Here is a 13,587-nt window from a genome sequence, read left to right as displayed (position 1 = left end):
TCACTGATTTATTGTATACCCAGAGACTTTAAATACGGTACATAGTTGCTAATGCGGTGACAATAATATTCTATTACAATTTGAGAGTGGTACTGTACTACAAACACTCGATACATTATTCTTAAAAAAAACTTTTTTTTGTATTGAAGTGAAACTTTCACTAACAAGTTCCCCATGTACGGTAGTTAGTAATGTAAAAAATATGGGCGTCGTTGATCTACTTTCCGAGACAATGGAACTCAAATAGTACATTAGTGCGCATAGTCGTTTTGTTCATGTGGGTTTGAGACTTGGCGGACACCCACGGGGATAGAGCCCCAATAGTACTATAATAATATTATATTTGTATAGGTAGTGAAATTAATATAAGGTTAGTGATAGGCATTAAAATGTAATGAGGTTATAATAAAAACTATAGGTTGTCGAATTACATCTCAACCAGGAATTAAATCTCGTTAAGTTCTCGTCATGTAATCATGGATTAAGGAAAGAAAGCATCTAAATAAAGATGTCAAGTATCAAACACAACCATATTTGGCTGTAATTCCAATGTCGAAGAATGTGGTAAATAAATTGAATAAAATAGTTCGTTTTTCTCTCACGTAAGCGCATACACGAACGGCGAGGGAAAGAGTTTCCCGCCGAGAATTTCCGCCATTTGCATGTTGATCGGAAGTCATTCATTCGATTCTTCCGACAGGCGGAGATCCGAACCAAATCGAAGATTGCCGAGTCCGCATCGTGAAACAATGAAAGTTGTGGACGTAAAAAGCTGCTCGAAAAAGAAAAATACTTCACAAATCTATCGAATTATACCTCTATTATGTATATTGTATACATGCTATTACATCTAAACTAAACAAACCATAATACAAAGTTAATTTTTTTTGTACGATTCCATACGATTTAAGATGGTAATATTTTTTTACGGAATTTTAAATATTGTTAGATATTTTAATCATATTAGAGCAGATAAAAGCACTCTTTACAAGATACTTGTAAAGCCAGTACTCACCTACGCATCAGAAACCTGGACATTAACTCTGCGAAATGAACGAACCCTGAATATTTTTGAAAGAAACATTCTCCGCCGTATATATGGACCGATCAGGGACGGCACCAATTGGAGGAGAAGATATAATGCTGAGCTCTACGGGCTGTACGAAGATTGCAGCGCAGTTCAATCAATTAAGATTGGGAGACTGCGATGGCTAGGTCATGTGCACCGTATGAACGACAATTAACCGGCAAAGAGAGTGATGTCCAGCAATCCAATAGGGCGTAGAAGAAGAGGCAGGCCAAAGATTCGCTGGTTGGATGGAGCTGCCAGTGACTGTCGTATTCTGGGGGTACCGAATTGGAAAGCGGCCACACTGGATAGGGACAGGTGGAGGGGGCTGTTAGAGGAGGCCAAGACCCACACCGCGTTGTCGCGCCCCTGATGATGATGATGATGATTTTAAGCATAATAAAATTAGTGGGTACTTCGATAAATTAAACAGTAAAGCACAGCTCCCGGAATGCAACGGTTATTTATAGGTAAGTCCAATTCGATGCAAATATGTTTTAATTATTTTACCTATTTCAGTAATTGAGTAAAAGTCCTTATTAAATTATTACCAAGGAGTGCCACGTGTTGGTTGAAATGGTGGAATTACTCGAGTATGTTAGACGACATTAGTTGGATTGATCAGGGATTGCAGCCTTTCCTAGCACCCTAGTGTCCCCAGCACAGTAGAGGTGTTTGTATTTTTTGGGCCCTGGTGTCTACTAGCGCTTCCCCGAGGAAATTATCCCCAATATCGGAATCACAGGAATATTTCGACCGAGTTTATATAGAACGTGTGGAGTGGTGGATATAAAAAAGAAAATTAATCAAAATTATTACCTATATTAAATATTTCAGTTTCATATGTTTAAGTTTGGTTTAAGTTACGTTTTTCGTGTATAAAAAACTGAGTAAAAATTACTGTACACTATTTGTGTATGTGTATTCCATAGACGCGTAGATTAGATAGGTAGCGGAAGACGCGAGGACACGGTTCGACACTCACCAATGCACCTCGGAAATAGGGTTGAGAATTTGCTTTCGCTATATGGTTTCCAATAATTAAGCATATAATAAAACCAAGTTTATGCCTACTTACTGCGTTATTAACTTTAATAAAATAATGTTTTCCGTTCAGGCTTGTAGTGGTTATTTATAAATGCAACTTAATTGGACATGACTACATAAAAAAGATGTCGATAGGTCTGAAAATGTACCACTGAATAAAACAGTATACTTTTTGCACTAATTACTTTGAAGTTAATTTAATAACGATTCAAATTTCGATCCCAGATCGTTCCTGCTAAACAAGTCGTCGTCAAGTAAACGCGCATTTCAATTGGTTCAATCTTATTGTAATTCCCCCGCGATAAATTTAAATAATCGTAATAACCTTTATAAGGTAAACATATACTAATATGTTTAATATTATATATAGGTACTTATTATATATTCTCGCTTGTGTGTATTGAAAGCAAAAATCCGTAAGTATTCAAAATAGTGTACTTGCAAGTTGGAGTCACAAAATAAATATGTCTACTGCGATAACACGCAGGGATCTAATAAGAAACGTTGAACATAATATAACGTTTCGGCGTAAAACCCACTTAACGCAGTGAGCGGGGCTCTCGCGCAAAATTTCACAAATGGCGCGTAAATCATCGAAAATACAACGTAATCAAATACGCCAGCGCACACTGGATTTGACGACGCATTGTGCCCGCCTGCCTCATGATTCATCGTTTTTTGGCTTCTCAGCGATACAAATTAACGAAAATACAACGTAGTCCATTCATTGAACACGGCAAGCAAAATCACGCTCCTGGAAGCGTCGTCGATAGACGGGCGAGAAGGCATTATTTAATAACAGTGAAGTCATTGTTTAGTTATTGCGTGTCCGATATTTTGCTGGTAGAATGATGTCATCGTGAATATTAATTACAAGCCCCGAGAGATTTAATAATATTTTTATTGCTTTGTTATGAGAGACGCTGATAATAATAAATATGTTGTGCTTCCTGAGCCCCTTATTACATAGGTGAAGGGAAATGCGCGGGTGGGAGGGGGCTTACTTCATAGAGAGCGCATCGAGCGCCGCTTTGGTGGGCTTTATGCCTTCAAGACACCGAAGTGGAAATGAGCAGGCCATATAATACCCACGATAGCCGCGTGTCTTAAGCGCCGGTCTATAGTGTTGAGGGTTCCAGGTTCTAATCCTGGGTCTGGCAAGTACACATGTTGTTTTTCTATTTGTGTATGAGTCAGAATATGGACCTAATAGGTTGAGCAAGTGGCTGCCATCCATTTCTTTTCATCCATTATCCAAAAATAAAATCTGTTAATCCAAACCTCCACCATAGGGGCCATGAGGGCCCATATGATCATATTAGGATCGGACATGGTCGAAAGAAGAATATAACTAGATGAACATAATATTATTATCGCCGGAAAATTCACACCATCCAGTGGTACCCTAAGGATATTAAAATATCGTTACCATTATGTCGCAATTCAGTCAATTACAATCAATACGTATAAAAAACAATGCCATTAAAGATTAATAAGACTCTAAATCAGATCGAAAACCCTGACCCTTCTGGTATACTAAAAATATTATTCATGCGTAAATTGCTAGCATTAAGGGTTCACGCATTTTAACATAATGGCTACTTCCAATGAGGGCGACTAAAAGCTATATATATATATATCAAACCCTTACCCGATACCCTGTGACTTCGGGTACGTTGTCTATAGTAATAAATAATAAAATTCTCTCTTTCTAGGTTTACATATATAACTACTGCCAGTCACCAAAATTGACAATATTATCAATTGAATAAAACAAAACTAAATATATAATGCTATGTACTTAATCCACTTAATTTAATTAAGACTTGTATCGGTTGACAATATCCCTCTATAAGCTAAGACTAAGCTGACGAATTTGGATTAAATATGTATATTACATTATATTGTTTTGTTTTATGTATTATTTTCCATCGTTCCAATGAGTTATTAAAAGATGTTTTGTGATTGGAATACGGTTAAAAAACCTCTTAACACAACTAAAAGCGAGTGTAGTTTCAAGCTGTGGGAACTCACTACATTCTTCGGGGGGAAATATGAAAATTAATAACATATAACACACCAAGAAGTGTGTATGTTGATGGCCCTGTTTGAAATGCAACAGTGCGATGCAACATTCTCTGCACAACACACCTTGTACTCCGTTCATGTGGCTTGAGGTTTGCGGCTCGCCGAGTGGTAAGGTCACTGATCTTGATGTCTATCCCTTGTGCAATATCAATGAAACCCTGATGATAATGTTGATAATTTACAAAACGTTCAAGCCATACTTTAGGAAAACAAATCAACAATAGGTACTGGTTAAAAAAAATGGTCAATTGTTATTTATTTTCGTAGTAATTATTCGCTATAATTTGAAGTTAAATATATTGAATAACACTTTCTTTTCTCACAACCGGGGGCAACAATTTTCATACATACGCTTGAGAATACAGTTTATGTTATTTGTTTATTATTAATTGGCACTTACTTACGTCAAACTGAAATTTTATTACATTCAGTGATTTTATAGGAAATCACAAAGGGTGCCATCTGGAAGAAAATTCAACATCTTTGCTTTTTTTTAAAAACCCTTGGTAAGCTTTTAAGCTCGTGACTTATTACGTGATTAATAAATTTGTGTTCGTCGCATAGAGATTAAACAACAATAACAGATAGAGAGTAACACGAAGTTATCAGTGGCGAGGAGTGGAGGTCGGCTGTTGAGATTTGACATAAATAGTGCACACTAAACTTTGTCAGTCATACATATTTGTTTTCACTGAACTGATCATACAATTAGCAGATGGTGCTGCTTAGTTTTTAAAATGCAATTAAACCAAACCATAATAGTTTAGATATTATATGGGCGATCCGAAAAAAATAATGCACACTTTTTAAGTCATACTTATTTGTTTTCGTTGAATTTAGAATACATAATATAATATGGTGTTGGTTAGTTTTATAATCGATAAAATCGATATTTCTGTCTATTTCAATATTTTATAGATAAACGAATATTTTATGACTATTAGGTATCTACTATGGCTTGAATTAGGCAAGGTTTATTAATTCTAAAAACTAGCAAACACTATCTACACATACACATTGTAGTCTTAGTTCAATGGAAACAAATATCTTTGATTGACAATGTTTAGTGTGCACTATTTATATCCGATCTTAATACCCTACTTCTACCCTTCGCCACTAGAAGTTGTACAAATTGCCATATTCGATAGAGAGAGTTTTAGGATAGTTAAAATATACAAAAGTCTATATTATTTGCACTGGGAGCATATTTTTATAAATGAAAAAGAAAATGTATCTCAAGCGGATTTAGCCTCTGAGGGCATCGAAGAATGTGTAACGCGCAGAATACTGAAAAATATGCCAACCATGGTAGGGTGCTTGTTCGGAAAGTTGTATGTATGTAGTTGGCCGTATGTAAGTTGTTGTATCGGAAACCAATGGCATTGAGATCAAATTCATGTCTAAATAAAACACTTAACACCACAGGAATATAAGGTAAAATAGATACGTAAGTAAATTAGAAATACCATCATAATTTTATAGTACTCCGTAATTCCGTATGATTCAAAATTATGTTAGCAAGTATTTGCTCGTATGTATCAATTTGTCCCCATCAAATATCTGATAATAGTGACACAGTTATTATCAGATATTTGATACCAATCAATATTAAAGTAATGTTCTTATTGAATCTAATAAAATTGGAATATCTGCAATTCTCCACAAACGACGCGTCATTTTTTAATCTCAATGCTATACAAACAGTTGTCTCTTTCAAGTGCGACAGCTCACGGTGAAGTGTGTTACGACGAAATGTAGTACGTACAATATATTTGTAACTGTAAGGTGTAATTGAGAAAATGTGGTGAAATGGAGGGGCTCTGATTACCTGCCACGTGTGGCGAGTTGCAAAGCACGAAACACCCACTTTCAAGCAAGGAATGCCCACTAAAATGGGATACGAAGAGTTAAAAAAAGTGTTGCTTTGCTAACTTTTGGTGTGAAATCCTGCGATCATTAAAAACCTGACACGATGAATAAGATCCTTTATAATTTACATGACTAGATAATTGAAGGAGGGGATAATTCTTATGAGATTATGAGAGGTTTAAGAGAGCGGGGGAGCTACACTGGTACAGCAACAATAATTACAAATCAATAAAAATCAATTTATTTTTAGGCTGCCTCTATTATTATCTTCACCAAAAAGTTTATGTGTATTGCAATTCAACGTTAATTTTAAATGAATACAATGTAAATTAATATAATATGTAATGTATAATATTATACACTACCATCAAGTTAACAATTACTGCCGATGAGTTCCTCAAAAAATCAATAATATATTTTCAATGAATCGCTCGCTGTTCATTTATAAGTAAAGTCTATTCAAAGGTTATGCGCTATTTATACGCTATTTCAAATTGTAAAAGGTAATTGCATCTGGTTGCAGTGTAGATATCACGAAACAAAGGAACCCGATGTTTTGTTAGTTTCCAAGGTGACAGACAAATGAATGCCTCTTCTCAAACACCTTTCCGAACCGTCTCATAAAATGTCTCTAATTCCATTGTGCTGTCTGAGAAAAAGTCAGAATACAACTGCTGTGATTTTCTCATCTTCCCACCAAACCAATAAAGCCGCAGTGTTGGAGAAATTTCCCACATTCTCGGCGAGCGACTTTGCTGGCATTTGAAGTTTTTCTGCATTGCTAGTATTATGACCCTAACACCTGACACATTTCACTGTCATTTGAAAAATCCTTTCCCTTTCAATGCATCAAAGTTGCCTATCATTGAACATTAAATAATTTTATTATTATAGCCAAAGAAAGGTATTTTCTTTACATACTATAATCTATACATAACATTAAATAACTTCATCATCATTGTTGACTATATGTACTTCTTTATTTATGGACTATACCTACATCACGTGATTGATTTTATTGTACGACATTAAATATATTATCTTAGAATGTAGCACAGCAATGGCAAACCTTTTCTACAGATACCTAGATCAAAATTAATTTCGAAATTTTGTGGTAGGTACTAACAATAAACTATACAGTACAAAATGAAAAGAAATAAATAATGTGATAAACTGATTACAACGGAAAAGGGATATCTGGCATTGTTTATTAGATATAGATCAGGGTAACTAATTAGTGGCCTTGAATCGGGCCTAATCTAAGCCTTATGCAGTGATTGCCAACCAGGATTCTGCGGAACCCTAGGGCTCCGCGAGAATTTGTGAAATCTTGCAAAAAAAAAGTACAACTTGAAACCTTTTTGGTAATAGAGTAAATACATATTAAAATTCATTTTGAAGTAGCGATTTTTCGGATGGACATTTTTGTGATAACACGGAATGTAATAATAAAAAAAAATATGTATCAGTTGTCATTACACAACGTCACCGCCTGCTACGCACTGCTCGTTTTGTTTTCGTCATAGTTTTGCACTGTTGTTTTTTTTTTTTTAGTACTTTACGACATTTTCATGTTGAAAATGTCCCTCTGAGGCGGACGAAACCGGTCCTAATCTATTGATTAAAAGTGGAATAACTACAAAAAAAACAAAACAATGCAGTTCCACCATGAATTGACAGTTAACAAAATAAAAGCAAATAGTTTTGCACGTTAACGTTATAGGTAACACTAAAGTGACTAACAAAAGCATTGATGATGTACTTATTGCTTTTTTGTCAAATTTGGATAATGTAGTAGTGTGTTAATATCACTCGGAATAAGTACTATCTTTTTTCATAATTGGTAGTTGCCTACTTAAAAATTAATAAATATATTAAAATTTCCATTACTAATAGGCAGGTAATGTGGTAGAATATTACTTTTTGGAGTAGATTCCGTGATGATGATTTTATTTTCGCCTGCGGCGCTATATATGACATGTTGGTTAATTATTTTTGGATAGAATTTTGTAATTTCCCTTTCTGCAACACCTAGGTAAGGATACCCGCAAAAAAATACTTTAGGGGTTCCGCCACACAACAAATGTTGAGAATAGTCATACGAATCATGCGGATATTTTGAAATCGCCACGCCGATCACGATTAGCCTTCGCTGTTCATAGCATCCATCGAATAAATTTGTAAAATTGCGCTTTTTTGTTCAATCAACGTGAATGTGTATGATTGTTTTATAGTAGGTATCTACCACTACTTTTGTACTACCACTACATGTATATGAATAATTATGAAAAATATTTTATTTTATTATTAACCAGCTCCTGATATAAGGATCTAACAGTATAAATTGTCAGCAGAGTGAGGACGCCACAAATGCTAACATTGGACATAGTATGATTCAATACTTTTTATACTGACAGTACAGCTTAGTCCTAAATTCAAACACCGGACGATGTATGATGGTCAATCAATACCTATAGTGATACATCGGCCGGGACGCGGGGTTAGAACCAATCAGACAATATTCGCTGTTCAATTAAGATAACGTCATGGATTGTAATTGTTTTAAATTGTGTTTAAAACAATTATTTTTTAATTGAGAGTTTCGTACTATTCTAATAAATAAGTAAGTGATCAGGATAAATAAAAACTTTAAAACCAATTCCCATGGAATAGTACAAAATTAGAAATCAATTCAATTTCCAAAGTAATTTCCTCAGTTAATAGTATTATTTATCTAATATTGTTTTTTACGCAGTTCTCATAGATTCTTTAAGATATTTGTGGAAAGTGAGAGTTCAAAGGCAATCTTTAATCATGAATAAATAATGATTTAATCGATCGTGCATACCATAATATTATATACCTACTAACGTTTTGTAGTACCTGCTGGCAAATGACTGTATTGCTGGATTTAACCACACTATATTCACAATCCCTGATGTGTAAACTGTGCAATATGGAATCTGGATAAACCAAAATATGTGAATATGAGCCAAAATAATGACTCAATTACCGTTGTTTTACAGTTTTATTAAAGTCTATAAACATTTATAAGATTTCCACTCCCAGCTGTTCCATTACATATATAAGAAATCGGATTAAAACTGTACATTATCTTTTATTCTGTGCGTTTCTCGAACGGGATTCCATTTATTTCTGACAACGCCACGCGCGAACATTGGCAATGCAGACAGAATGACCACACCTGATCGCCAAATGACCTAATACTGAGTCGGCAGGTATTCGAGGCATGCACAATTCTGCATAATCCGCCATGACACCTGACACGTTCTTTGTGTTCGACTGTTGGCGATCTGTTGATCACAGACAAGAAACAGTTGTGCTTTACCGTGATCGCCGATTGAATGACAACTGCAGAATATTAATTGCGTTGGCCGGTGTGCACGATGATCTCAACAACCGTGGAAAACAAACAAAAAATGTGATAAAAACAATATTACGTTGGATAAATGGTTTGTTTTGTTTTGAGCAATTATACTAGTGACACATCAGAGACAAACTGCATTTTAGCCGTTGAAAATTTCAGCGCACAAAATTCATGTAGATACCTACCTACAAGAAAAGTGGGGTAAGTACTAGATATTCTTGAAGACATAATAACGTATTTGTGAACGTTGATCGATTTTTTTTTGTATGTAAGTAAAGATCAAACAAATATCGATACAATATACATGAGAAAGTTCTGGAGTGACGACTGGTAATATTATGATTTCCTGCAACAGATCATTTAGTTGACTAAATGAAAGAGTATCCACGTTGGAAGAGTGGTAGCGTGTCCTTTTACGGAGTCGTGGGTCTCGGATTCGAATCCCAAGTTTGGAAAATTCGCACGATGTGTTTCAATGTTTGAACGCAGAGCATGGAACTAATGGGTAGAGCAATTATCTAACATCCATTTTACGCAACAACAAAAAAAACTGTTAAACCTCTTTGTGAGGCAGCCAAAATCAACATGAGATTGTAAAACCAATGAAAGTAGGAAAATATCAAAGTAATGGGTGACTCCATATTTGTATAACAAATGATCATGCAGTTAGTTTAAAGGTACAACAGCATCGGTTATCTGCAAACGTTGATTACGGTGAAGAAAAAAGGAAAAACCAAAGGTGTTTAAGAAAGTAGTCTTCTACAAGATAGAGCCTAGATATATTAAAATGAAGCTGAAGAAATGTAACTAATGCTGCCGATTAAATAAACTGTTAAGTTATTTTATTTTAAAGATTTAATACCATCTAACTTCACACTAAGTGTACTCTGGGATTTATTTGCTAGAATTGAGATAAAAAAAACTTCTTGCACTAATACTTAGTACAAGCTTGTTTATATAATGAAATATCATTATTTATATGTAGCAATAGAGGACCCTTAGTATATATGGACCTTCATACGATGGGGGCTAAGGGGTAATATTGTGTTTTCTACGCGTCGCGGTTTTTTGGCACTCGCCCAACGCATTGGATGGTATCAGACAGACGTTGATGAAAACAACATAATATGAATTTATCAACCGCGGGATTCGAACTTAAAACACATGACTTCATATACGTTCTCTCATTACATTACGGTACCCACTTTAGCTTTTAGATACCCGCGTATAAGCTAAAAAAATAATGCTTATAAAATTGTATAGCTGATAATAATTCTGAAGACACATTAAGGAATAAAATTCAATCTAGTGCTGAGTAATATTATGCTAATATTGTGAATTGTAAATAAAATACCGCTCGGTGGTAGCTCATTTTTTTATGATTTTGCCACCAAAAGAATATTTTAGCATTTCTAAAATGCGACATAAAAACTAGAAAAACCGGTAGGAAATCTGAACCTGATATTATTATTCATGATGGTTAATCAATTACGTAGCTATTTTGGTGCATTATTCAATGATTATTACAGGAAATAATAACACATAACATAACCATAATAATTGTAGCAAACTTTGGCCTTACACTATCCAAGTATAGACAAAACGGCGGGGCATTTGGAATAAAGACCAGTATTCAAATGACAAATAATTCGCAATGCTGAGCAACTCAATCACCGGTGTATTATTTATAGTAGAATGGCATTCCGAAGAACATTAAATTTAATGGAATAATGATCGACGCAATCTTTTGTTTCGCATTGTTTTGTTTCGATGTTCTTCTTTCTGCTTTTACGCCTACGTGAGAAGAATTTATTTTGAAATTCGAACAATGCGTGCATGAAAAATGCATTTGTTTTATTGTTTATGGTTTCAGTACCATTTATAATAAAATAAAATACAAATTAGGTAGGTATATTATACCGACAAAAAATCTAGTGTTCAGGTTTTTGGATTAAATTACATAATAATATCGATTTATTTCAAATTATGTTCTTTAACGTATGGATATTACACAAAACATTGTGTTAATACTTTTAATAAAATTATTCTTGAAAACTTCGCTCGTAAAAAGCTTTACAACTTTACATAAACTTTACTCACCGGCAGTCTTTTTGGGCGGCTATGATGATGGATATTAGATGATTAAACCTCTTTGGAATACACCTACACAAAAGATTTCATGTTCCGAAAAAAATATAGGAGCATATATAATAATATAAATATAAATAATAGCCAAAAATATAGTCGACAGACAAAAGCATTAAAAGATTAAAGTAATTCAAAATATTATAAGACAATTTAAAATGTTGATTTCCCGCTGGTTTTATGTTCTTTTTTTTTTAGAAAAGGTGGGCGATATAGTGATTTTTAGTTCACATAGAAACTATTTGAATATTTGAGTAAGGAAATAATATTTTTGGCCGATTTCAAGTTAAGAACATTAAAATGTCTAAATCGTGTGTTGAAATGTGCTGTTTTGTTCGATATATTTATGGTGTCATTTTGTACAATCAAATAAGAATTAATGTATATAAAATGCTAAAATTGCCATGATTTATTAGCATAATATTTTGCCAAAAACATTGTTGGAATAAATACAATTTATTGTACTATTAGAATCAAAATAAAGTGGACATATTTATTGATGTAATATTATATTATTAATATAGTATCTATTATGAAAGAAACTGTCGTATTGTGTATGAGATTTTTAATGAAATTTAACCAATAAATGATCTCGTAAGAAATCTATCACATTATGTATTATATTAAATTAATAAAATTATATTTCAAAATTGAATATAAAATCGTAGATAAGTATGATAGTAAAAAGTATGAGGTAATTATTATCTACTAATGGTGCATTATATTACCGGTACTTATTGTTATCTATGGTTGCAGTAATAATAAATTCATTGTATATAAGATAAATATATTAGGTATACTTATTAGACGAGGCGATCATTAATCATAAATTCTTAAATAATAATTGCAGTAACTGAACTACCACAAATTTCCTTGAAAAGATTCATCATTAGGTGATTTGTGATTGTGGGAATACAATGCACCATTGAAACATACAGTAGGTACGGTACATAGATATTCTTCTTTTACAGCTTCCGTCCGTCATTCTTTCCGGGAGATTGTTATTCTTCAGAATGAATACAGAAAGTAGTTATTAATTATTGATCTGGCGTTTACATGGTAGAACTCAATTATAATGGTTTTGAAACAAAGTAATTCTGTAAATTATATTTTAATTGAGTCATTTACGTTGACAGCTGTTTCGGTCTTTAAACCCATCATCAGAACGGTCGACTGTTAACCCGGTCACAGTTTTTATGTTTTAGATCCGATTGCCACAATCTCCATAAGGTTGGGCCTTAATCCAGGGTATAAACCTCGTAAAAGCTTTGTTAAAATATCATCCTGTCTTTGGAAGTTTATAATATAATCCGCATTAGATTAAAGGTGGTGAAAACCTATTTTTTACTTTCTCTGAGTGAAATTACCTACTTGCATTTTATTCGATCGCTTTAACCTTGTAATTATGTGAATGATAGTTGTGACTAAAATTTGTAATTGATGCACTTATGATTACTGCAAATCGCACACCGTCTAAGATAAATTTTACTCTCAGTGGAGATCATTCTATGATTTTTATTATACTAATGATCTTTGTATTCGGCAAAGCAGGTTGCCAACCACTTAGTTATGATGTCCAAAAAACATGAAAATCGCTTATAACTTACTTTATAACCAAGAAATAAACATAACGAGAGGAAAAATATCGATGTGTAAAATAAATAATCCCTGGTGGTAAATATATTATTTGAACCGATCGGACCATCACGTTCGCGAAGTTGCGTGAAGACTGCCATTTTATACGCATAACTCTATGAGATCTATTTTTTAAACAATTCATTCATTCAATAAACAAAATAAATTCCGAAAACATTTATTTTGTGGAAAATTTCCATAGTGGAGTACAGACCAACAGGTATATATGTACCTAATAATTGTACATTTTGTGAATATTTCATGCCTTTAAAGTTTAAGTTATAAATCTCATGCGCTCTGAATGCCCTCGGATTAAGTTATTATGCTGTACTTTATGTTCGATAAA

The 13,587-nt window shown here is 33.7% G+C and overlaps 1 protein-coding gene across 1 annotated transcript in view; it reads right to left on the bottom strand.

Annotated features, from left to right (window-relative positions):
- The window catches only part of LOC147071893 (uncharacterized), a 261,050-nt gene that overhangs the window by 221,564 nt on the left and 25,899 nt on the right, over positions 1-13,587 (bottom strand). The window lies entirely within an intron of this gene.

The sequence above is a fragment of the Rhyacophila brunnea genome, unplaced genomic scaffold (assembly GCF_057557595.1).
Source record: "Rhyacophila brunnea isolate RB1 unplaced genomic scaffold, BYU_Rbru_1.0 scaffold_2, whole genome shotgun sequence".
In the NCBI taxonomy this organism is placed as follows: Eukaryota; Metazoa; Arthropoda; class Insecta; order Trichoptera; family Rhyacophilidae; genus Rhyacophila; species Rhyacophila brunnea.
The sequence above is the reverse complement of the archived record's forward strand: the minus strand, read 5'-3'. Positions and strand labels throughout refer to the sequence as shown.